The 27,518-nt window shown below is 39.3% G+C and overlaps 1 protein-coding gene across 1 annotated transcript in view; it reads left to right on the top strand.

The window, feature by feature from the left end:
- Positions 1 to 239: 239 nt before the first annotated feature.
- smpd3 (sphingomyelin phosphodiesterase 3) overlaps positions 240 to 27,518 on the top strand; it is an 83,617-nt gene continuing 56,338 nt past the window's right edge. The window contains exon 1 of the mRNA XM_056387261.1: positions 240 to 519. The gene's annotated coding sequence lies outside the window, so the exon portion shown is untranslated. The remainder of the gene's footprint in view (positions 520 to 27,518) is intronic.

The following is a 27,518-nucleotide window of genomic DNA, read 5'->3' as shown; positions in this document are numbered from 1 at the left end:
TTTATACAGACAGTGATCGTCACTGTGTGTCACAGATAAACTACTTATCATCTTATCATTCACTAATGATTCATTAATACAGAAACTCCCGGTCCAAGATTGAACCAACATCCTGCTATAACCATCGATGCTCCCAGGATGCACTAGTACTGACCATACAGTAGTCCAATGGGAGATGTACTGTTCCATACATGGACCCCAGCATTGCTCTCTCTCTCTCTCTCTCTCTCTCTCTCTCTCGCTCTCCCTGGAGAAGTGGGCGTGGCGTCGTAGCTAGGCAGTGACGTCAGTGGGAGCTGTTCAAAGTGGTGTGGTGCTGAAGAGAAACCTCTTCTCCCCGCTCAGTCAGACAGTCAGTCGCTTGATCGCTCGCTGGCTCGGTTGGTCCGCAGCCATCAGCCATTCCCCCAACGCCGGATTTCGTTGATTAGCACTCAGCACAGAGGGATACAGAAAAAAACCAACTACCTGGACCGTTTACATATCACCTGAAGCCCATGTGGGAGGGATTTCCATCAAGTAAGTCGCCTCTTCTTTCTATCTCTCTGTCTCTAACGTGTCTGAAAGCAGCAGGCACGGATACATCTTTAGCCACTGGGTTAGAAACGCTAATATATCACAGTGTTATCCTTCTCAGTGAGATCATCTCACTTATGGTTGTGTAGTACAAATATATCCCCGCTGTCTGTAATCCACAGCCCTGAGTGTCCACTGAGGCAAGTCTTCCAGCCGCGCCTAAATGTTACCCTGTGCTTGCCTGGGGTAAAACATTTGACTCATATTTGCATGAGCCAATGGTCAGAGATGAACCCCACCCCCCACCCCCCACCCCACCCCACCCCCGCTCACTCGCTGTTTTCTTTGCTTGAATGCCTGAGATCAGAAAAGCAAGCTAATGCAACTGAACACTCCACTATATCTCTCTCTCTCTCTCTCTCTCTCTCTTATATCAATATAGATATTATTGCTTTGCTGTTATTAGTATTATTATCATTAATATTATTATTGTGTGCGTGTGTGTACCTCAGAAACACACTGGTTAAAAGTCAGTAAATACTACTCTTCTAGACTATAACTGTAAACTCAAATAATTTAATTCAGTTGTGTCTCATCATTCAGTTTGCTGACCCACTACCTACACCTAGTAGTTTCACTGGTTTACACAGAGACATACAGTCAGTCAGTTATTGTCCAGGCTGCTACTTTATTGCTGAGATCATCACAGCTTGTGGGAGAAAGTGGAGCTGGTGAAGCTGCTGAGAGATGTTGCTTTTTTGAATCCAGAGTACATTTAGGTGTGGCCTGGCTGGCCTCTCCTCCTCTTGCTCTCCTTCCCTCTCCTCCCCCTATTTTCCCCTTTTTGTTTCCTCCTCTCCTCTTTCCTTCCCTGCTCTCTTATACCCCCACCCCCACTTCTCTCTCTTCATACATTGAGGGGAAAGTAACTGGCAATAAGTTTTATTGTCTCTTTGATTTAGCTCTGGCACTATAACACAGTTATCGTTTTGGCCCCTTTTTTTCTATTAAGTCATTGTCAAAAGATCTTTTTCATCTAGTTGTTATCTTTCATATCACATTATACCATGAAGTGTCAAAAATGTCATTTTCCTGTATTTCAGACATTACATGCACATTTCCATAAGAGACAGGACAATAAGAAAAAATAATTGAAATTTGAAAAGCAGCAGAGGTCAAGATATCCTGAGTTTTCGACTTGTTGTTCCTAGAATGGGTCAGACTTCAAAAAGGCTGGATCCTATATTTCCCATAATTCAAGTCAGTAGTGCCTTCCAGCGTGTCAACTTCTTCCAAACCACACACCTCCAGTTTGTGATGCAGGCTGAACTGAGACGGAATTGCAACATGATGTGGTGGCAACAACCCTATTTTCTTGTTCCTACGACATGGTTGTTTTACTAAAGCTGGAAGATTTCAATATTTGTGAAGCTCAGCATTATGGACAAATTTTTTTGAGCTTTCCACTTAGCTTCCACATGGTACGCACAGGCCATCTGGGTCACTCAGAGGGTGCAAGCTTGAGCTTTCAGCACTTCCTGAAATGAACACTTCTTGACATTTTAAAACACAGGCAGATAGGCAAAAGGATACATTACTGACATCATGACAGAATTGCAAAAATACACAATATACATTTAGAGTGTCAAAGAAAGATCTACATATAAGTAGATGGAGTTTAGATCTGGGCCTTTCACCCAACTCTTCTACAATTTACCCAATTATCTGTGTGTTAGAATAATCTTGTGCATTTAGTTAATACACCATATTTACTTGTGATTTTGTGAATTGCTTAATACAGTTCTTGGCTTTAATCCAGCCTGCAAGAGGAGCAGAAGGCGTCACAATATGTCCACATATTGAAACATAATCTTGAAACTAATCTTTTCAGTCATGACGTCTCCTTGTTTGCTTAAATCATCACCTTATGTTTGATATTTTTAAATCAAAACTGTGTTAGTCATAAACCTCTGTGTGCCTGTGACGTATTTGTGTGAGTGAGGTTTTTAAGTGTGACTTAATCTGTAATTTATAAAAGGCCTGGTGTCTTTATTAAACCCAGTGGATGCTGAGAGCATTGAGGCTCCATATCTCAGAATAAGCCTGAAGGCAGACAAATGTTTTAATTCAGGCTCAGAACTGATCAGTGATATTTTCATTTTTTCCTGCCAACCAATAGCTTTTCCTTGGACCTTCCATGTCCAGTAGCGTCTCTGGTGTTGGAAAAAAGGCAGCAATGGGGCAAGGGTCAACCGCCAATCCCTCTCTCTATCCACATCCACCAAAAAGGCTCCTGGGTGTTCAGCAAACTGGCTTTCTGCTTATGAGAAAGCAGGCAGGTGGTTGAGTGGAGCTGGCAGGTTGATAGGGCAGGCAGGTGGGGGTGTTGGGTGGGGCTCCCAGAGTTCAGTGACACCTGATAGTAGCAGATCTAGTTTCTCTACCTGAGTGCAGGCGGAGAAACATTGAGTAATTGGATAAGATGGTTAATACCAGCATCAGATATTTATGCAAAGTTTGTGGTGCTAAATGGTGCTGACATGGTGGGGTTTTTTTAGTTTTCTTTTTGTATCTTTTTCCAAAAAAGACATTCTTTGTCCCTGTCCCTCTTCACAGAAAAGTCAGAGGTCAGAGACTGCCACAGAAAAGCTCCTGCATTGGACACTTCAGTATGTTCATTATTTTGTAGATGATTTACTGCTACTGTCAACACCCCTACTGCCTATCAGGTGATAACATGCTCTTTCAGGCCATTGAAATCATTGTTATAAGCTGAGGACTTTTATACATCACTAGGGGAATGCCAGAGGCATCATACAGAGGTGAGGTTGTGAGTTTGTTTTCATGCTGCATGGTCAAGGGTTGATTTTACAGTTGAAAAAAAAAAAACTTATAAAAATTATCCTGGCCAAAAATCTCTGAAATAATAATAATAATAATAATAATAATAATAATAATAATAATAATAATAATAATAATAATAATAATAATAATAACAATAATAATAATAACAATAATTTGCCTTTCAGGGCTTCCATAGTGAGATTATAGCTAGGCACAGCATTGTTTTGATACTAACATCAGAATGTGAACATGCTCACAATAGAAAAGCAGTAGAAAAATGCTACCATGCTGATGTTTAGCAGGTATAATAGTTACCAGGTTCAGGGAAAGAAATCGAATGTGTTGCAGATCATAAACCAAACTTAAGCCAAATTAAAATTTTGGTTACATGATCACCAAAGTTGTTACAAATTTCCCCTAGTGGATAAATAAAGTATCTATCTATCTATCTATCTATCTATCTATCTATCTATCTATCTATCTATCTATCTATCTATCTATCTATCTATCTATCTATCTAAATTATCCTTAAGGGAACATGATATTTAATGGCTGTCAATCCATTAGTAGGCTAGAAATGTCACTCAAAATCACAAATGTCAACGTCATAGTGGCACAAGAGGGAAAGTTAGTGGGATTCATCCCCTGTGTAGTGTCTGTACAAGATTTAATGACAGTAAGTTCACTAGTAGAGTAGATATTTCAGTCTGGACCAAAGGGGTGGACAGACTTATCAAACAACAGAGCCATGCTTACAATCACACTGCTAGTGTGGCTTTAATATACCACTAATTTAAAAGCAAGGTGCTTTTCTTACTGGTGGAGTCTTTGTCCCCTGTGGCCTCCAGTCAAAGCCAAACAGCTCTTCCTTTTTCAGGGATGATGTAATTGCTTTTGGTTCTTCTGTGTTAGTCCAAGGTTGTGATTTTGATAGGCTAGAAGATACCACATACTTTTTTACTCTTTATGTATTGGTTTTGTATGTACTAAATTACATTTCAATAAAATAAAAATATGCATTAATTCACCATTGGCTGAGAACTCCTGGAAACCCCCTCAAGGACTCCTGTAGCTTTTTTTTGATATTCGGACCGGCCGGGACTTCGTGCTCTATTGCATCTTATTTCCTCTAACCTCCTCCATTAGGTATTCTCATATGAGTCTGAATAGAGTTTATTGTCACAACCACTGGGAGCATGGGAGGGCTGGGTTTCTTGCTGAGATCCATGGTCAAGCAGCGTGATCCACAGAGGTAGTTCAGACTGCAGAAAATCCACAATCTTTTTCATATTTGATTTTCCATCTGTCCTAATGTTGTCGTGTGCAGCAGTTGTTGTGAACAACTGAGTGGAGGCTTACTGTCTTTCAAATCAGCAACTGCAAACCTTGAAGGATGTGTGATACCTGTGGGTTTATGCTGGAAATTTCAACTCATGAAGTTACAAACATGGTGTGAAATGTGCCTGCTGCGGCTGACTCTATTAGAACAGACTTTCTCAATAAAAATGTATTGTAGTGTATAACAACACTGTGTCAATGATAATTTGAGAAAACAAGGTCAGAAGCTGAACTTCTATACACTGGCAGCTTCATGTTAGTCTGCTAAAAAAGAATGACTTTGTTTCACTTCACTTCACTCCACCTGACATCCATAACATCACCAGACATCCGTAACATTGTTTCTTTACCCGCGGTTTACCGATCAAGACTCAAAACTCATCTGTTTCAATCTGCATATTCACCGTAATTTCATTGTTTTCTTTCTAACTGTCTGTTGTTTTTATTATTTTTATTGTGTTTTTAATCTTCTGTAAAGTGTCATTGAGTGCTGTGAAAGGCGCTGCCAAATGAAATGTATTATTATTATTATTATTATTATTATTATTCATTCATAATGTGTGTAGGAACCACTGTAGTTGACTCAGTGTCCATTACTGACAGACTGCATGAACTGATCTGTTATATCAAACCAAACAGAAAAGAATAGAGTGGTATTTTCTTGTCCAGTCAGCCTCAGACCTAAACACCACTTCTCTCTCTTTATTCACACATCATGACAGAAGTTAGGAACTGCTAGGAGCCTCAGAGGTCGGGTGTAACTGTTCATAAATCCCACAAGACACCATATGGTGAGCAAAAACAAATCTGCCTAATTAGCAAGTCACAGTCAAGTCAAGTCAATTTTTATTTGTATAGCGCCAATTCACAATATACTTTATCTCAAGGCACCTTTCAAATAGAGCAGGTCTAGACCTTCTCTTTATAAAATCATTTACAGAAACCCAACAATTCCCACTAAGAGCAAACGCAAGGCGACTTCCTTTTAAGAGGCCGAAACCTCAAGCAGAACCGACCTCAGGGTGGGCGACCATCTGCCTCGACAGGTTGGGTTGGGAGAGAGAGAGAGAGAAAGAGAGCGCAGAGGAAAAGAACAACAACATACAGTGATAGCAATATTAATAATAGTGATAGCAGCGGCAGTAACAGTAATTGTAATGTAATGGCAAATGTAATGCTCCTACTGATAAAAGTAATAATGGACACTAATAATAGAATAATTATTGTTATTAATTATAGGCTTTCAGAAGACAATTTCTCAACAGCTGCCATACATGGACTGGTGATATGACATTGGTCAGCTCCAGCGCGGAGCGGATCATATTGGCAGCCATTCACTGAAAGCCCATAGGACTGTCACACAGATCCTATGGCTGTGTACCCACTGTCAAAGAAGTCAATCAGTCTGTATAAAATGAAAGGTTCTTAAGGTCTGTTTGGTTTGGACAGAATACCTAAGTAAAGGTGCATTAAATGAGCATTTGTGTAGAACTGTGAAACATAGTGCATAAAGAATCACCGCAACAACTTATTTTTATGTTGAACCCTTTTGTTGAGTCTCCGTGTGACAGATGTTTCTTGACCTATTGAATCTCTCCTCCACCAATAAGATTGTTCCTAATCAGCAACTCTTTATGACATGAAATGTTCAGTTACGTTATAAGGTTGAGTGTTGTGATGGGGATGTGGCCTACTTTTATAGTAACATCATCTTATCCCAGAAAAGGAGACCAGAGCTGAATAAAAACCACAATATTAAACACTTCTACTGATAGTGTCTTGGTAGGACTTTAAGGTTACCGCTTTCAGATTGGTGGATCAGGACATCATCCCAAGATCCTCTAGCTAAAATGAGCTGAGTTTTGATTGTTCCTCTCAGTTGGAGAAAGGCTAGAGCTGGTATAAGCAATGACATGTTCTTTGTCACCTTGTTCCTCAGAACTGCATCAAGCCTCTCTAGGCTTGTCTCTACATAGATAGGAAGGCAGCAGGGATGGCCTAGTGAAGTTTTTCACTTTTTTAGTTTGAAACCGAATCAAATGTCATTGTCCTTAAAACTTAACGTCTAACTAACATATACAAATACAGAGCACCGTTGCAGAGCAAAGTGTAGTCCCCTTGACATATTTTGCAAAGTACTGGGTGCGCCCATTAAAGCAAAAGCTATTTCACACTTTGTTCATGTCCAGTTCATCAGTCAGGTCTTGGTCTTTGTAGATGAGCAGGAAAAGTAGGTTGTGTTTTCTCTGTCATTGTGGATCTAATACAGGTCTTCAAACAGCAGATACTTGAGAAACTCTGCTCAGCTGTGGCGCACTGAAAATCGGCACAGTGAGGTAGAGATGCAGTAGCTTGTCCACCCCACTAAAAATACCTACTGCCAGTGAGGTCAGGTTTTTTTAATACCTCCAGAACTGTTATGACAGCAAATCCGCACTACCCGCTTGTGCAGAGAAAGAAATGTAAAAACAGTTTTTGTGGTTGAAAGGAAAGTTACATATGGTTTTTCTTGGTGGACACAGCTAGGCACAGTAACTGTGTGCTCACTGACTATAACCTGTGCTCACTGACTGTAAGTCAGTGTAAGCAACTCACACTTGAACCAGAAATACTGCACGGACAGATAAACTGTTGTTCATCAAAAATGGCTCCACACATACCTCAACCTAAAATCAAATGGGGCCAGTCTTTATGCTAAGCTAGGCTGAACATGTCCAGTGCAATTCTTAACTCACAAACATGGGACTGATATTTACAGTGGCAAGAAAAAGTAAGTGAACATTTTTTTTTCTTCTTTTATTTTTATAATTTTGTCCTAAAATATGATCAGATCTTCATCCAAGTTAGAATAATGAACAAACACAATAACTAATACTTATCATGTCAGCTAATGGCAGCAACAAAAGCTAAACCTTGAGTCCAGTCAATGAAACAAGATAGTAGCTCTGGGTTGGAGCTAGTTTGACTCACAAACCAGGCCTGTGTGTTAACTGTTGATCTGCATGACACTGAAAGGGTCACACAGAGTCATCTCAGAGAGTTGAGATCTTCCTCAGTCCACAGTTAGACCAACTGTCCGTAAATGGAGATGATTCAGTTCTGTGATTATTCTACTTAGAAGTGGACATCCAGCTGAGATGACTCTAACAGCGCAACACAGATGATCAGTAACAAAAAAGCTGAGAGTAACACCTGAAGGCTTTAACCCAGCACATCACCTAAATCTTTCACATGTCTCAATAGGAATATAATTCTGGGAGAAAGTACGAGGTTAAATGACTAAATAAGATACAGCTCAGGGTCAGGGAGTACACCCACCCTAAGCCAACATATATAGGCTGTGTTTAACAGGCAGCATACTGTGTGTATACTTATACACACACACACACATATATATATATATATATATAGGTATGTATATATGTACATGTATGATTACAGAATGTGACTAACTTAGCTCTAATTAGACCCTGTAGAGCTGATTAGAGACCAGCCCATGTATCAACATTCACTTACCAATCTCTTCTCCACCCTCTTTCTTTTCTACTCAGACTGTATGGCTGCGTCTTTTCATCTTTTCATCCTGCCTTCATGTGGGCGCGTATCCTTGACATCTCTCATCTCTCTCTCTCTCATCACCCATTACTCTTGTATATCTGCCATCCTCACATCTTTTCTGTATCCTCCATCTGTCTATCTGGTTCCCTACATCCATGCTGGCAGCATGGCAGCATGGATGTCTGCTGACCTGTATTGCTTTTTGTTGCACATTGTCTAAAGAATAGTAGTCTAATGCTGAGAGATGGATGCAGCCTGACACCCTGTTCTCATGAGATATTTAAATATGTCATCATCAAAATGTTGTGCTTAGTTTTAGTGTCAAACTAAAGTTCCTACAAAAAATACCAGTTTGTATCATTGAACTAGAAGAACTCCACTCAGCAGATTATTCTACATACATGGACATCCTGAATGTTTCTCTTGATTTATCAAGGATTAGGGCCAGGAACACACTGGATGTGTTGCGTGTGCGTGGCAGCTGCTGAACGTCTTGGTTTTCATTCGCTGCACATGTTAATGGGTTAGAGCGACACACTGCCTGTGTGACACACGTGTGAGATGTCTCGTGGCTGTTTTGCTTGATCTAGGGATTCAGTGTTTCACCTATTTTTCACATGTGGCGCATGGCACACTTACCATGTTTTTGGAGACAGGCTGCTGTTGAGAGAAAGTAACTGTGTTTGTTGTGTGACACCTGTTCAGGTGACAATGACTTTGATATCTCATTTCATCACCCCAGTGAACAACATTTTCACGTTCATGACATTTTCACGTCAGAGCAACAATAAGTAATAAGCACACAGGCCACATGTCATGTTTGCTGACATCATTGAACATATGGAAGCTACAGATTTCAGAATAGTTATATGTAACTTTCCCACATTAAAATGTCTACAAAGGAACGGATTCATTCTATTCATGTTGTTCCAGAATTCAGTTCCAGCTTTTTAATACATGTCAATTTCTTATGCTATTCAGATCTTCTAGTTACTTTAGCTTAGCAGCTAGTGATGGCTTCTCTGTCTCCCTCTGTCAATTATCACTGTTGTGATAATGTGGAATAAATGTAGTGTATTTGTCAACATCAAGGCGAGGCTCAAATCTGTGGCTGCACCTAAAAAGAGATTGTCTTTCAATGAATTTTACAATTTTGGATTGTTGAACATTCATTTAAAGTCTGTGCATAATATGAAAATTTACAGAACAGTACAGAACAATAATATTACTCCTACTCCTGAATAATACATGATGACACATCAAGGTAGTCAAGTCAAATCAGTTTTATTTGTATAGTCCAAAATCCCATATTTGTCCCAGAAGGCTGAATAACACACAACAACCAGTAGTCCTAGACTCCACGGGTCACTGTGAGGGGCTTTTGCCATCAAAATCAACTTAAATACATGTTTCTCAAAAACATGTGTCAGGTGTTACATAAATACAGATAACTACTGCATGTTGCTATCACATTCAGTTGTATAAAAATCATACCCCACCTGAACCCTCCTGGGTTTTCACTGATTTGTAACTCTCTAACCTTTTGCTCTGGTATCCCAAAATAAAGATGACAGGGTCAGCAGATCCAGGATTACAGTGCAACACAACTCTCAAAATGTAATGATGTGGAAATCACACTGAGCAGGATGTGTGAAAACTCAAAACAGTCTGGACAGGGGCACTCCCAGTCTGCAAAGCACGTACATTTTCTCTTGACTCCTGATATAAGTTGATTCTTCCCCCATATACTCCCATTTCTTTTAATAGAGAAATTCATCATTACAACAATTTTGGGGTCAAAATATCAACTGCGTTATTGGAATTTTGAAGTCACAGTATATAGCTATAAAGAATAGAAAGCAGACAACCTAATGAAGGTCAACTGTCCACTGCAAGGACTGCACACACACAGACACATACACTAATGTAGTGGATACACATTAACCTCGCTTGTGCTCGGTAACAGAGGAGATTATATAAATCATCTCGTGCGTCAGACACACACACACACGCACACACACACACACGCACACTGTCTCTCTTTTCTCTTCAGCTGTATTATAAATCATTCTGTTGTTATAATCTTATATCCAATTGGCAGTGGCATGGTGACCATCATTTGAACTGGTGTCCCTCCTCTCCTGCTGTGTGCGTGTGTGTGTGTGTGTGTGTGTGTGTGTGTATTTCCTCAGGCATGTTAATACCTTGCCATTCTTTTCCTGAACATCTGTAATATATTATAAGGGAATCTAACCCCTGAAACTAGTTTTTTATATTTAATTCTGATTTTTACTTAGTCAGAAGAGAGAAAATAAATGAGTCTTAAATCTACTAACATGACAGTTCATGTCTGATTTATTGCGGTGCAGAGATGGTGCTACTCCAAGATGTGTGTGTCATAAATCAGCAGTGACTCTTCCACACTGCTGTTACAGAGACAGGATTAAAATACAAAACAGATCAAGGTGATTGATTGTACTGAAACAGAAACTACTTCTTTACCAAAATCTCTTCATGTTTCCAGCTGTTCCATGTAGTGTCATAAAGCAGACTCGTATTTATATTATTGAGGGTTTTGGGAGAGCAGGGGAGGATCTTTTTATTTATTCTATTATTTTTTAATTTCTTATTTATATTTTATTTAAACCGTTCCTTGTAAGATTGTTTTTCATGCGTGTCATGGGTCATAAAAGTGCATTATGTAAAAATACGGAGGAAAACAGTCTTGTCTATGTGTCATAGCTGAGGGCTGTGTCAATCTTATTAGTAATGAGTGAGTGAGTTCCAGCAAAGAGCACTTCATGTTTAGAATGGCAATTGCTAATTTCACTAATTTCACTTGAAAATTATTGTTTAATTAATGTTTAATTAGTTTTTTTAAGATATTTGGAGTTTAAATTTGGGTGTATAATATTATTTTTCAGTTATTTACTTGGTTAAAGGAGTTGTACCAGTATTGTTATATTATTTTGATAAGAGGAGAGTCCATGCTTTCCAGAATAGTTTCTTTCCAGGACATAATCATTTGGAACTTTCTGTGTTTTCCATCTCAGCTGTGGCTGCAGCTCAGGAGGTAGAGTGGGTTGTGCACTAATCAGAAGGTCAGCGGTTCAATTCCCAGGCCACATGTCAAAGTATCCTTAGATGCTAAACCCCAAATTTCCTCTGATGGCTGTTCCATCAGTGTGTGACTAAGTGTGATGTGTGAATAGTTGAATGTGGCAAGTAATGTAAAGTGCTTTGAGTACTCAGTAAGACTAGAAAAGAGCTATGTAAATCCATTTAATAGTAAATGAACTTCTTTAAAGAGACTTTGTTACAGATGCTAATCTTCAACCACTGGCTTTGTTAAGTGACTACTTTATGTTCACGAATGTAAACTTAAGAGTCTAAGATTATAGTATAAACATGCTCAAATTGGGTTTTCTGGGGGAGGATTTGGAAAGGGAACGGTTCCTCTTTGTAATCCATCTGAATGATATTGGCTGAATGATATCTTACACTGGATTATACTCATTTTGTTGAAATATGTACATCTCACTAAAGCTACATTTAGAGGGGACAGCTGTGGAGTGTGAGCTTGTGTGTGTGTGTGTGTGTGTGTGTGAGTGTGTGTGTGTGTGTGTGTGTGGGGGGGGTTGGTTGCCTGCCTGCTGCTGTTGGCAGGTCAGTGTGAACAGACTGTGTGAACATAGAGGGATTATGTTTTCACCGCTGGTTCTGTCTTTACCTCAACCGAGAGGACGCAGAGAGCAGGATTTGGGTTTGGTTGAGTTAATCTTCCAGTCTGAGGTTTATATTTGGAAACTGTGTGAGTGTGTGTGTGTGTGTGTACTATCAGTCATCTACCCCGTGAACTGATTAAATCATAGACACCCACATCATTCAGACTATCGACTATGTCAAGTGATATTTGGCTCCATTCCTTTGCAGTTTTCATTTATTCTGAAACTAAAATAATTCTGTTTCTATGGTGCACGCATCAGCTGCAGCTGTAATTGTGTTGTTCTGTTCTTTCTGGCCTAGAGGTGGCCTCCTGTTCTTTCTCCCAAAGACCCTAATCTACTTCTCATATGAGGTCTGAAAGAGGTACTTTGGGTGGAGTCGTGTGTGTGTCAACCACATCTGACACTCACATCTGGCTTTAGAAATTCAGGGAGAACCAACCACACACTGAAAACAGGAGGATGAAACTCAAACTAATGAGTACATGTGAGGGCCACACAGTATCCATCTGGAGATACACAAGCAGTCTCTCATTACCTGCACTACTACATGCACAGACTACTGGCCATGTTCTGACCTCAATGAATGTGCATGTGTGTGAGAGGTTGAGGGGTGGGGGAGAGAGGATGATTGGCAGCCCTGTAGGGTAATTAGTGAGGTACTAAGGTGAAAGATGACAACAAGGAAGGGTGGGCTATGGCTCTATGCTGCATGTTAACCTGTTTTTCAACTTCCTCATTCTCTTTCTAGTCTCAGCCTCCTGTGGTTCAATCCGGAGTATTTCTATGGCCGAATGGTTCACAATACAGAGTTACAGATGCTCTAATCGATGCTGCAACTGGCAGCAATGATTAGGTTAGGTATGTTCAGATTCTGTTGCAACCAAAGGAAGGAATAGAGACAAATGGACGGGCAGGAACCAGAGCTGGTGTCATTTGACCACAGCTGGCCTGTTGCTCAGTCACAGTCCACTCAGTGTCTGTTTTACTGCGCTCCTCCAAGTTTTCAGACACTGAACTGAATGAGTTGCTGCGCACCGTAACGGTGAAAGTGAACGTAGAAGTCACAGCTGAAGGATCCACTGTGAGTATTTCAGCATTTGGCCAGACCCAGCATGCAACTTTCAACATGGCAGGTGTGTTTGATTTTGGTCGTCGGGTGGTGCATCAATCAACAACTTCTCCACTGCTGCAGCTGCTGATTTGACTGTTTTCATTTCTTGTGTTCTCACATCGTTAATCATAAGGTCATCATGTGACCTTTGCTTTTACTGTTACCATTTCGACCTTTGATATAGCAAAATAGTTTAGTTGAAAAATACTTAAAAATACTCAAAAAAGAGCAAGTAAAAACTACTTACTAGAGTAATTGTAACTTGTTACTTACACCTCTGAATATTTGTAATTGCCCTTTTTATACTTGCTTTGTTAATTGACACTTTGTCTCCTTTCTATGTTTCTTTTAATGCATAATGTTTTTATGTATGTACAGTATTTTGTAACTCTGTTTTGAAAATGCTTGAAAGCTAAAGTTATTATTATTATTATTATTATTGGAATTAAATTCACATGGTGAACTCTCAATGAACGCTGTTGTTTCTCCATGTCTGCTAGATGTGTAAATAAACTTTTGGTGATAACATCTCAATGTAGTGTTTGCAGCTTGTTGCACTAACCCAAGTGGCTATACTTGTGCAGATAGGGAGTATTGCGGCTCTACAGTACACTACACTAACATTTCAAACTAAAATGTAGCTACTGGAATAGTTTTGTTGTGTCAAGGACAACTTCAGAACTAAAACTACACAAAAGAATCTCTGTGATTACAAATGTGCACTTCACCAGCCCCCTGCCTCACTCTCTGAGAGTTGAAACAAGCTTCTAATATCACACATATGTAAACGATCATGTGGGAACAAGATAAATATAGGGAACCTTGCAGTAAATCACAAGCAGAACCAACAGGATTATATGTTACATAAACTCTGACAATCACAGTCTTTCATCCAACCATTGAACTAAAGTGTGCAAAACCAAAACCCATTTCAATGCAGATTGCAGATCAGGAGCACGGCACAAAATAAAGCACAAAAATTCATTTTATTTGACTTATTGAAATACATTTCAACATAAGACATGCTGTGGAAGACATTTTAAGAATTCAATTTCATGACAGGTTTGGAAATGAACACACACAAACACAAACACAAACACACACACACACACACACACACTATTACAAACTAATAGTTCCTTATTGCCTGTTAAAAGGTCAGTTGATGGTTTTATTGCTTTCCCCTGGCAGATGGAAAACAGTCATGTTATACTTATGCCCATTAATTATTCATTGTACATTTTTTATGAATATTTTACATCGTGGGTATTATTTTGTGAGGGATGACATCAATGATGTGTTGATTCATATGTTGTCAGTGTGTTTGGAATGAGTTTGTCCATAATAATTGATCCACAGTACTGATATATAGTGTGTAGCTAACAAATTAGGACCTGCTGCAAAAAAAGCATTAATGGTTGAGTAGATCATTTGGGCGATATTAGCCTGAGTTAGCTAGATTTCAAAAGTATCCAACCGAAAAACTCCACCCCCCCCCTTCAGGTATCCCTCCAAAGCCACTCCCCTAAAACACACGAACGCACATTGCTCGAGTGGATGAGAGAGAGAGAGAGAGAGAGAGAGAGAGAGAGTGGAGCGCAATGTAGCGTAGCAATTATTATCATTGTGATATCCCAATACAGAGTGACCCATTCACAATAAGAAAACATATATGATTACCATAATGAATGTAAACGACCAACATGACTGTTGCTTGTACTCAATGCTGTCAATCTAGTATGTTTGGTCTTTTTTTTTTTTAAATATAGTTAGATGCAATAACTTATCGCCGGCTAGGTAATAGCCACCTGCGGTAAGGTTGTTATATCATGCAAAGCTAGAAACATCAACAAAATTGGCTACACTTCAAATGCTAAGTTCTTCTAATGCTAAGTTAGCTGTACAACTAGTACAGCTAACATTTCTTGAGAACCTTTACCTTGAATTTTCAGCATCATGTCTATGAAAAAACTGTAGCACCTACCGAATTAAAGTGGCGTCTTTTCTTTTACTATTAGTCACACATTACGTTGTTTTGCATGTTAGCATTTCCAGGATGAGAGCATTGCTAGCTCTGACCCCGAGTACACTCCAGAGCCAAGCACTTGATATCAGAGGGCCGGGCTTTGGCTCCAAGGCGAGGTTGAGGCTGAGGAGGTCATGTGAGAGGGAGAGTAGGTGTAGATGAGCAGGTATCTGTAGTAACAAATTATTCTCCCTGTGTCTGCGTGGGTTTCCTCCCACAGTCCAAAGACATGCAGTTCATTGGTGACACTCAGTTGCCTGTTGAGTGTGTGTGGTTTTTTGTCTCTATATGACAGCCCTGTGATAGACTGGCGACCTGTCCAGTGTGTACCCCACCCTCTCACAATGTCAGCTGGGATTGACTCCAGTCCCCACCCCTCCACCCCCATGACCCGAAAAGCATAAGCAGTATGGCTAATGAATTAATGAATGTGAAATCAGATTTATGACATTTCTTTCTCAAATAATTAATAATTTAATATTTAAGAAATGGGATGCTGAGCGGACACTGATGGCTTTGAAAAGAAGAAGTAGTAGCCTACCTTGTTTGGTACAACAATTAGACATGCATATTCATGACCCAACATGTCCTGCACAGCTGTGGCGTATGCTGGCTTTCACAAATAGGTATGCAAATTCTGCAGATAAAGTCAGAGATTCCTCCTTGTCATTATAATTTCGGGTTCCTTGAAAGAATTAGAAGCCTCTCTAAGTTAATAACAGAAGACCTAGTATTGAGCCCTGTGGTTCACCCTTTGTGAAAGCAAGGAAACATGACTAATAATGAAGTTGGGTATGCTTTGAATTTTATAGATTCTGATTCCGCTCATCAAATAGTAAATACAATTTACTGAATAGTATTTACTAAATACATACAATGACCATGTATGATCCACAGACAAGTGCATTACGAACAATCTTTAATAGATAAAGATCAATCTAGAGATCAATCTTGGCATCTGCATGTTTGTGTGTGGAACAGTTTAGTCACTGGAGAAAGACAGAGAGCTGAAGAAAAAGTCTGCATGTAATATACAATGAACACTCTTTTGAGTGAGGGAATACAGGCTGCTTGTGCAGACTGTAATTTGCAGTTTTTACAGTTTACAATTACAGTAAAGCACTTCGACAAATATGGAAGGGTGGACCGAGTCAGAGAAGGATTTATTTTCGGAGGCACGATAAAGTTAACCAGGACAGATGTTTCAAAATAATCTTCAGCTGCAACTGGAACCACTCTGCGTTCAGTCCTCTCCCTACCTCTCTTTTCATTTCTTCTTCATCTCTTTCTCTCTTTCTTTTACCTTCTCCCACCCTCCCTTCTCTTGCGGTCCATCTTTCACACTGTTGTTTTAATATTAGCCATGCATGCTAGCTTGTATCTAAAAAAATGGACACACTGTTGCATTGATGCATACACTATAAAATGTGACAAGTTCATCTTACTTAAAAAAAAATCTAGGAAACCAATTGCCTTGAAAAAACTAAGTAAATATAACTATTAGGTTTAAGTTATGTTGACTTCATATCCATGTGTTAAGTTTTACTTGAAATGTAATTATGTTTACTTCATTTTATGAAGTTGTTACAACCTAAAAATGTCAACCAAAGTTAATTTGCTCTTAAGTGGTAGCAACTTAAGTAAAACAAGTTAGTGTGACTTGCGTGAAAAGTTGTGTTTACTCAGTAGAGTTTAGGAAACCGATTGCCTTTGATAAGTCAAGTAAGCACAACAAAGGATGATAGGTTCACAGGATTATTTCTACGTTTGTATTTCTATGTTTGTGTTGTCTGTAAGAGGAAACAAAGAAAGAGTATCCAATGAAACGAGTCCATTGCTAATATCTATAAAGTGATTTCATTAAGAACTATAATTATCTTTCACATTTAAAGAGATTGCTCAATTTATTGTACAACTACTCGTGCTTTTCCCTAAAAGGGATTTGAAGCTAATAGAAACAATGTAGAGTAATTGTCAAGAACAGTAATACAAGTCACCATGCACAGTTACCATCCAGAACATAATCCACTCAATTTCTGCCTGCAAACACATTACCCCAGAGCATGCTAGGAAACTCCACGCATTTCTGGATGTGGCAAGACTCAGAGTTGTATATAAAGTCTGCCGTATACAGGGTGAACAGGAACGGCGCCAGAACAGATCCCTGTGGAGCCCCAGTGATGGTCATCACTGTCCCTAAATGTCACAGTAATCAAGATTTACTAGTATTAGTAACTGTAATGAATTTGAAATTCAAATCCCTGACGCTAATCATTACTGAACTAATCACATTAACACGTTAGTAAGTTGCCCAACACTGAAAATGGCAAGCTGTAGGGGGATACATGCTGTAACAATATGACTTTTAATTTTTACAATTTGTTTTTAGGTACAAATTAAACAAACAAGATTCAATATTTTAATTAGTGAGTTTAGGGAGCTGTTGGTAGGTCTATCTTTCAACCTTACACAGAGCAGGGCTGGTTGTCCTTATGTTAAGCTAAGATAAGCGCCACCTGTCTTTAGCTTCATATTTATTGGAGACATGAAACTGGGATCAGTCTTTTCATCTAACTTTCTGCAAAAAATGAATTAATGCATTTCACAAAATGTCAAACTTTGGTTTAATTAGACTTAACTTCTTCATACATGTAAGATTAAACTCTTCAGGGATTATAGCAACAGAGTTGTTAGTCAAGAAAATGTAGCATGCACTGTATGTGCTTATATACAATATGTTCAGTGTATAGTTATTTTCTTCCTTCATGAAATTCTTTTCATTCTCCATATTTATATGTACATTTCTATTCAGTTTTCCTACAGAAAACATTACAGTTGAATCTTGTCTAAAATAAAATTTCCAAATGATTTATGGAACTGTATGGAGATGTAAAAGGACATTTTATTTTCAGTCTCACTCTCTCTTACCCAAACACTCATTCCCCAGAGTGAACTTTGGGCTGTTTCTATGGCAACATTCACCACTGGCAATGGTGATGGTGACAGCCAGCCATATTACATCGACCAACTATGTCCTTCTCTCTCTCTCTCTCTCTCTCTCTCTCTCCTTTTCCATTTGTTCTTTTCATCACCATTCCACTGAGCATCTATAGAGTTTGATGAGGTGAGAAAGTCTTCATACTGTAGTTTAAGTGAATCCAAATTTGTCTGGGTTAGGGTTCTCTATGATGATGAGGGGGAAGAAAGAGTCTGTTTATTTATTTAAGCTAAATCGGGTAATGTTGGGCAACATTTAGGACCCAGAGTTCTCTAAAGCTGATGGCTGTAGGGTGTTAAGAACCCAAATACATGCTAAAGCTTCAGTAAGAAAGGAACCTGAGTCCCAGAGTCTTGCAGACATGTGTGACTCAGATGTGAAGTATATATAATGCACAAGGCAGAAAGTGCTGTGATATGATAAATAATAAGAGACTAGAAAAGGAAAAGGCTTTGGTTGTTAAGGGAGAGATCAGCACAAGCCATAATAACAACATTTACTGTAGAGATAAGGAAGAAGCACTGACAACAGAAAAACAGTGTGGTGCTGGTCCTCCAGTTCTGAGGCCAGGGCGTTGTTCACGAGCCAGGGCACATGCAGGTAACCTCTGTGGAGAGAGGAAACCCACAGGAACAAGGGGAGAGCATGTCAACTCTACTCAAGTTATGCTTTAAGAGTGTGTGCAGCTTCCCCACATGAGAGAGACTTGGATACATCCACCCAAAGGCTTTTAACTGGATTCCAATCAATGGCCAAACAGCTTTTCCTTTCCCATCATTTTATTTTGGAAGGTTCAGCAATTTAGTTTGATCGTTCAGTTACATAGTTCCATTAGTTACATAGTTGCTCGTAGCTATTAATCAGTGGTCATTAGTTGTTGGCAGAAAAACCTTTGAAAAAAGGGACAAAAACATATATATTTACTGCTGCAAATATATAGGCAATAAAAAAAGTTAATGAATTTCCCAGTTGTGGGATAAATAAAGTTAATCTAATCTAATCTAAAACATTTGTAGATATTGAAAACAACATGTCTTGCTTCATGTGATTTGTTTTCTTACAGTAATTACAAAGGTGATGCTGTCATCACCATCAGTTTATATTGAAGTATGCAGGTGTTTTAAAACAGCCCTTCCAATTGTAAGTAAGGCATGAAGGTAACATTAACCCTACCTGATGCAGCATTGATCAGTCTCTCAAATTATGTGAGAGTCCAGCAGGCATCTTATCGGCCGCCTCTCCAGACTTTGTAGATGTATCAGTCCTGCACAGTCTTAATGCAGATCACAACAGCGTCTTCTACTGTTTTTGTTGTTTACTCCCTGAATATCCCGTCTGCCTATGAGTTCTTGTCATTACTTTATCTATTTACATATTTCTATTTATTCTAATAGGTTTTTAATTATTTATATTTAGTATTATTTTTCCCCTGGGTTCTTCTTCCAGTTCTTTCTCGAACGCTAGTTTTACTTGTACACAGTAAGGCCTCACAGGTCCTGGTTTAAACCCAGGAACTTTTTGTCAGGCAACAGTGCTAACTGTGGACTCACTGTGGCCAGACCAGTGGTCCAGTTGCACTTTGTCTGTGACGCATGAAGAGTGAATACGGCTCACAGTCTGTCTTTTTAAAGTGCTACTTTAATTGTATGACACTATTTCTGGTTTTTAAGAGAAAAAAATAACATTTTTAGCCGTGTTGTTTCAAAATTTATTTCTAACACTGTAATAAGTAGAATAAATGCATATTTGAGATTGCATTAATAGATAATAGATGGCCACATTGGGGTAATGCAACAACACATGTACATTCACATGTAATTCACTATAAAAAGTTGTAAAGCTGTTTACACACCCAGTAAACATGGAACAAGATTAGAATTAATTTGGAATTGTGTTTCAGGTTAATGAAAGTCAAATATTCATTCTCCTTTTAGCTCCTGAGAAAATGTCAAGCTCTTTAGCTGCAAAATGCTCCACTATGCTCTGACTTTGTTTTGATTCTGCTTCTCAAGAAAATAATGCATCATTGCTCGAGTTCCACACTTTCATAGCATGCTAGGGAACAGCCAGCATGTCTGTTTGACCATAATAATGTCAGAGGGACATTGGACTTAACTGGTCAGTCACTGACATTTTTGTCTGAGGAAAATTCAGCAAAAGTTGATTCATTGTAGGTCTATTATACAAGAAAGAATTAAATGTAGTTATATAAAAAATAATTCTCATAATTGTGGGTAATGCTAAGTTAGATTCCATAACTAAACCTAATCTTTGAAATGTTTAAATAAATAATTTTTAACACTTTTCTCTAAGTCGGTCTAAAAGTACACAGACTTCAGTATCCTGGATTCACCATTGTACCTAACTGCATAGGGAAATACTTTTGAGGCAATATGCCTGCTAATCAGTTAGCTACTTATTGCTGCACTGTAACTGTACCACAACTGTATACCTCTTATATTTTTTTTAAATCTTTTTCTTGCCTATGTAGAGCATTTTGCAGTATAAATAAAGCTGCTTTGCCTTAATACAGATCGTTGTTCTTCTTTTCCATTTACTCTACATTTTCCCTCCTTTTCTTCATCTGTTTTGGTCGTTCTAAATTGAGTTCGAAGACAACCACTTTTTTTCTCTGGTTTGGCTTTAGTAAATACACATTTTCCTGCACAGTGCAGTCAGCAACAAGTGAAGGCATATTTTTTAAGTTCAACATTCACAGAAAAACCCACCTGCTTGTCAGTGCATACTTCCCACCATGTTTTTAAAATGTGGCTAAGCAAATGTACAGGATTTTAGAATATGACATTGCTGCTGGGAGCATGTTGGGGAATGACGACAGACAGTATGCTTTTTAATTTAGACCCCATGATGTTCCTCTGTTTTTTGGCTCTTTGGGCAGGAAGCTAAACTCAATTAAAGTCACTGTTCATGTTGATAAATAGTGGAAATGACCTGTAAACTTGAGAGTGTAGAAGCCCATGTGACAAGTGTATATAAAATACATTTCCACGGTTTGACTGGGAGTGAAATTGTTCTTGTGTGATTGTGTTTTGACAGTGGTTCAGCTATTAGCTGTAACAAATGTAGAGCAAATCAATGCTGAACAATCTATACTGTTCTGTCTGCAGCCAGGCCACACAGCAGAGCACAGTGTGAGAGTGCATGCAATTGATGTATGTATGAGTGCGTGTTTTGGGGCTGGCATTGTGTGTTTGTACTTGTGTGCACAGATAATGTGAATCTTGATGCTCCGGTCAAGTATTGATGACTTAATGTACCGAGAGTGAAAACTCATGTTTGTCTGCCGTCATGTCTCCTGCCTGTTATTGGTTGTCTGTATCTTTGTGTGAGTGTGCACAGGCTGTTAGGCTGACATGGGGGGAGGAGACAAGGTCAGAGTTCAGTAGGACAGAGAAGCAGAGATTGAAAACAAAATGAGAAAAGGAGAAGAGAGACAGGATGAGGAGGGAGAAAGGGCAAGAGAAAAAAAGATGGAAACAGAGAAAAAGAGGGTATAATGCGTGTAGAGCGCCATGTTTGTGGTTGTTTCTCCACCTACGTGTCCATCAGCTGCTCTACTGTCATCATTGTTGCTTTGACTATATTATTCTTGTCTATACTGTATCTCTACCCATCAATTGCTTGTGCATACAGCTGGTACACAGGGTTTGCTCTTTATGATACATATCTCTGGAACCATTTGACAGGGAATCCACAACCATAGATACAGTATATAGCAACCAAACCAGTCAGAAAGACACCTGCATAAGATTGTGGTGCTGGGAGTCAACTGACCGTGTGTTCTTCCCCTGTCCCCCATTGTCTACATCCAAGTAAAACATAGAGTTCTGCCTTTAATTACAACACAACAGATACAGTTCATGTCACTGCACTCACCAACATGATTTGACAGAGACTGTTCAGGTTATTTCTTTGTGTTTCCAAAAACACAAGTTTTTCCAAAAATCCTAATTTATTTGTGGGTCATACCAAAATCACATTTATGTTGAAGGCAACTATTTCTTAATCAGATTCTCAGCAATTATTTTTGAAGTAATGAATATTATTGTCACCATCTCTAAAACGCACCCCTGTAATGCATGATAATGTATTTTTCTGATCCCACCCTATCTCAAAGTGCTCTGCAGGTGTGCCAGGTGTTCCTAACCACAAAAATGTGTGCATGGCCCACTCCCAGCGCACAGGGCAGGGTGCAGTGTTAACTAGCTAAATACCCAGAAAACTGCAAATCAGCTACTAGTCTATTTAGCACATGGCTACAAGCAAATGATGATGATGATTATGCTTTTTAGCTACATACTTTAGACAGCATACCATAGGAGTGCCTTATGTCCTGTTGCCACACTGAAATCCCTCAGTGTGAGGCACTGACTCACTACACACCTGCTCTGGAACAACAAGAACAAACATTCACACATTCATGCAAATGTACTCACAGGCAGAGGATATGCACACAAGAACACACACAGACACTCACATTGTTCATGTGAGCTCCAGCGATGCCTGCTCTGAGCCTGTATGGATGGCTGCCCTATGGTCTGATGGGTAATTGTTAGTCACAGATGTGAATGTAGCAAGTAAGACTGCGCTTTTCAGTGGGCAGGTCTGAATGGATGGGGTTTTTCTTATAATGGCTGTCAAGTGATGACTGAGGAGAGAGAGAATCATTTGTAAAATGAGGAGACCATTAGTAACTCTCGTTAGTGTTATTTATTGTGTACTTTACTGTACTTTGAGGGTTACTTTTTAAACTCTCCCTGTTCAATTTTGACAGCAGTTAGTGTTGAACAGCTAGTAGGTAGAGAACAGAAGGAGCAAAGCAAAAAGAAGCAGAGATAATTGATGATCATAAAACAGAGGGTTTAGGAGAAGTAAGTGAAAAAATGAATGGCAGGTGGAGGATAATTGCATGTGGTTCTTGTGATGAGAGAGAAAAGATTAAAAAAATAATAACATATTAAGCCTTTTAGAAGAGAAAGCTGTTATACAGGATAAAATGAAAAATTAAATCTGTAATCTTTGGTCTTTTGTAGAACCAGATAATATGTGAACACAAACAGGTAAAACTAATGATGTAGCTGAGCTTACAGGAGGTTTGCATCTATATATGATCATAAGGCCATGAAACACTGGAATCATTTTGAGGATGTTGAGATGACCTATAGCTTGGCACACTCGCAGTGGCACAGTAAGTTTTTTCTGTCTTCATTCTAACTACTCTCATCAGTCATTTTGTCCAGCTGTTGAAGGGAAATGTTTTTTAGCAAGAAAAAGCTCTAAAGACCAACTGTATCCTGCCTGCCCAGCACAAAACCACAACGTTAGCAACTAGCTGGCGAATGTAGCGGAGCATGTAGCAGCTAAAGAGCCAGACATTTCTCTCAGGCGTTGAAGTTGGTAGAGACTAAAGACAGCTTAGAGGAGAGGGAATACTGAACTTAAATTCAAACAGACATGACTCCAAATGAATAGTCCTGGAATACTGGATTAGCCTTATCAGTTTTATTCTTGTCTTGAATGCAGCTTGTTTCTGCTGCCCACTCCCAAAGAAGAGCTGTTTTTGTGAATTTAAGGTGTGGTAAGGTTTATACTTTTAAAATCTTGGTTATGGTTAAGTAAGGTTGTACAGGATAAACACTTGGGGACCTGTACAGGCTGTGGTTAATAAAAAGGTAAACATTAGCAGGTCTGTGACTTTGCAAGCTCTGATCTCCTGTATGAAAGTCAGACATACTGCATGCCCATTCACCGCCCCCAAACCGCCACAGCCTTCATGCAATATCAGTTTTCTGACCAGCACTCACGTCAACAACCAAGTCATAATTACAACTGGGACAATCACGTACCTTCTGCCTCAGTGAATAAAGGATACCTAAAAGATGTGGATACAGCCAATGCTGGGAGCACAGAAATATCACAGACTTGACAGCGTAAAGATGCTCTATTTTACTAACTAGCCCATTGTGGCTGTCATACACAGCTGATGACATAGTAGGTCCTAAATCAAAAGCAGGTTAATAGTAGAAAGGCTTTAATAGTAGCCTTTGTGCTATGTAAAAGAACAGGGGTGATGCCGTGCTGCTATCCAGAGTGATTTATTAGATCATGTACAGGGAAGAGAGACAGTAAACGTAGGAGAGAGAGACAGTGAGCCAGACAGAGACATAAAGAAGGGGACAACATGAAACAAAAGGTCATGGGTTAGAATCAAAGCTATAATGTCACTCAGTTAAAGGACTACTCTAACCCATTCAGTCCAAACTATACATACATTTTATGATACTTCAGACTGTTTCCTAAACCAGACCATGTATTTTCCTCATCATCCATCACAGTGATCATGTCAGCCTTTATTTTCTCAAAGCTATGATTCAGTTACACTTTAATGCATTTGACAGTGTGGATTATCAGAAGAACTTTCCTATGGGGGGAGGGGCTAGTGCTTTCATGTGCTTTTATATAAATCAGTAAAATTACTTTTCTCCTCATATCAATTTTTGTATATCAAAAACCAGTTGCAGAGTTTTTAAATAATTGCCACCTTTCCATCCAAGGATGTAGGTTTGCATATGGATGGTAGGGACATGTCCCTTCCAATATTTGAGTGAACTTGTTTGCACCAAGTCATATCATCATCATCATCATCACATCATTTAGGCATGCTTAGCATTTGAGTGGCTAAAAGGGGTCATATAGAAATGCGGAGGCAGGTGAGAGTGGATCAATGTGCTGACAATGGCCAGTTATCAGTCAGTCCAGACTTCAAGCATTGGCAGAAATATTGTAATGCAGACGACTCCCTGTCCGCTCATGCAAACATGTTTTGTACTTTGTAGATAACATCAGGAGCTTCTTCACCATTCAGAGACAGGTAGTAAACTAACTAACACAGCCAAATTGATTCAAAATGAAAACCTCCTAGCTACCTAACATCACCAGCCTTACATTATGAGATTGTTACAGATCACTGGATTAGCAGCATTTTACTGTGGTTTTACATGTGAAATCAAGGGGCACTGGTTGGCCTAATGAAAATGTTGATGTTGATGCAATTTGTTTTTTCTTTCTTTTCTATTAACTAGTCATTTCCTACAGTGCACTTTCTTCTTTTCTAATCCTTGATTTGTTACCTTGTATATTTTTTTAATTGAATGTCAATATAGGCAAATACATATTTCCATGTAAATACAGATCATATGTTAATAAACTATTCTGTTGACAGCATTGAAAAGTCCTCTTAATTTTGAAGGGGTTGCTGTGTCCCTACAAATGTTGAGCCCAAACTTGCGCCCTTGTTTCCATCACATGTAAGCTACAGACCTGCAAGTGTAGCAAAACCTTGGTGCATTCCCTTCTCTGAATGTGCCTTGTACCATTGGTTGTCATGAGAGCAGCAGTGTTGCTCAAGAGCAGGTGGCAGCAGGTCCCGATGTGATCGAATTTACCGCACTGATTACATTGTGTATCATAGTGATGGTATTATACGCTATCAGTAACTATGTTATACAACCACAATTACACTGATGAAGGAGACAGAGAAAGAGAGGAGGACGGTGTGATCTCTTGATAGCTAAAGATACTCACAGATATTTTAGGGTAGGATCTATCTATCTATCTATCTATCTATCTATCTATCTATCTATCTATCTATCTATCTATCTATCTATCTATCTATCCTATTAGCTGCAGACTGTCTTCCAGCTGATGATAAATAATTTGACACTTTATCCAGTCCAGTTGAGAAGCCAGAGTGCTCATGGGAGTTGTTGTTCTGATTTCAGGCCTGATTTCAGCCCACTTGTTGTTCATGGCAATGTGTGTAGCCATCGACAAAGCCACAGTTGTTACTATAATTGAAAGGAAAGCATCCAGGGAAAAACATGACTCGGTATCACTTGTTTCAAGTACAGCCCCTGAGCTAAACACCTGACATGCTTCATTGCAGCAGCATGCACTGTTTGTATTTGTGTGTGTGTGTGTGTGTGTGTGTGTGGTTATTTGTGTGTGTTTCTCACCATATGACACAGACACACTGCAAACACATGAGTATGTATGTAGGAGCTGAGCTGTACCCTGACTGTGCCTGTGTATGTTCTCTGTAGCAGGTTCACTTGTACAGTAAGTGCATGTGACTGGGTTGCCATGACAACAGAACTCCCTGGAGCATGCTGAGAGCACAGTGACGTTACTGGCCTTGCATGTGTGTGTGTGTGTTCGTGTGTGTGCAGTATATGGCATTTGCTGAATTAACTGCTGTTCCTGCAGAATCTATTGGAGTACACTGTGTGTGCAGAGCAGACACAGGAAATTAAAAGAGAAGAAGAAAAAGGGAAGGGAGAGAAAGTAGGAAAAGCAGAAACAGAGGCAAGAGGAGACAAAAGACTGACAGAGGAAATTTAAAAGATGCATTAGATGCAGACACGGTGTAAATACTCTGATGTGCACTCCAGTGCTATTTTAGTTTCTGCCAGATGGTCTTATTTGTCCTATCACTTCCCTCATCATAGATTTATGAGTCATGTTGCGCTGTGTGTGTGTGTGTGAGTGTGTGCACGTGTGTGTGTGTGTGTGTGTGTGTGTGTGTGTGTGTGTGTTACTCAATGCTCTATTCTCTCCTACAAAACAAAAGGAGGGCATTGATTCCTGTTATTCTCCATGCTGCCACTGGACTGCAATGTACTGACTAACACTCACATACATGCAGATGAACACACATACAGGTTTATGCCTCACACGGTGTGCATATAGTTTACACATATACATACACATACATAGATGTCATACACATCGACATATGCTTACAGAGTAAACGCAAATGCTATTACCTAACCCTAACCCTCAATACTTGCATGCATACACACACACACACACACACACACACACACACACACTGGATCTGTCAGCGCTCTCACACAGTATTGATTGAGGCTGAAGGGGAAATTCTCTGAAACGGATCTTTGGGAAAACTTTAACAAACTACAGCTCCCAAGCTGACAGTCATTTATCACTCACTTCCTGGTTGTCGATCTGTGCATCTCTAATGAGAGTCCCAGGAATGAAATGTGCATCCTTATAGGGGATGGGTTTGGCTGCGTGTGACATGTGAAAGCGTTATTGTTAGTTAGCCAGCTGTACTTAAATGCTACATTCCTGTACAGTTTCTTACCACATAGACTCTTACAGCATACTAGATTAATGAAATACAAACCAAAAGACGGGATTTCCAAGAACAGTATAGCATAAAAGAAAAAGAAGGACAATGGGAAGAAGGAAATTTGACATTTATATTGTTACATGTACCAGCTTCTGTCCGCCACAATGTGTCATATATCATATTTTGTGTCATTCTATTCACCTTGTTCATTATGTGTGTAAATG

The sequence above is a fragment of the Seriola aureovittata genome, chromosome 10 (genome assembly GCF_021018895.1).
Source record: "Seriola aureovittata isolate HTS-2021-v1 ecotype China chromosome 10, ASM2101889v1, whole genome shotgun sequence".
Lineage (NCBI taxonomy): Eukaryota > Metazoa > Chordata > Actinopteri > Carangiformes > Carangidae > Seriola > Seriola aureovittata.
This window is presented reverse-complemented; position numbering and strand designations above follow the sequence as displayed.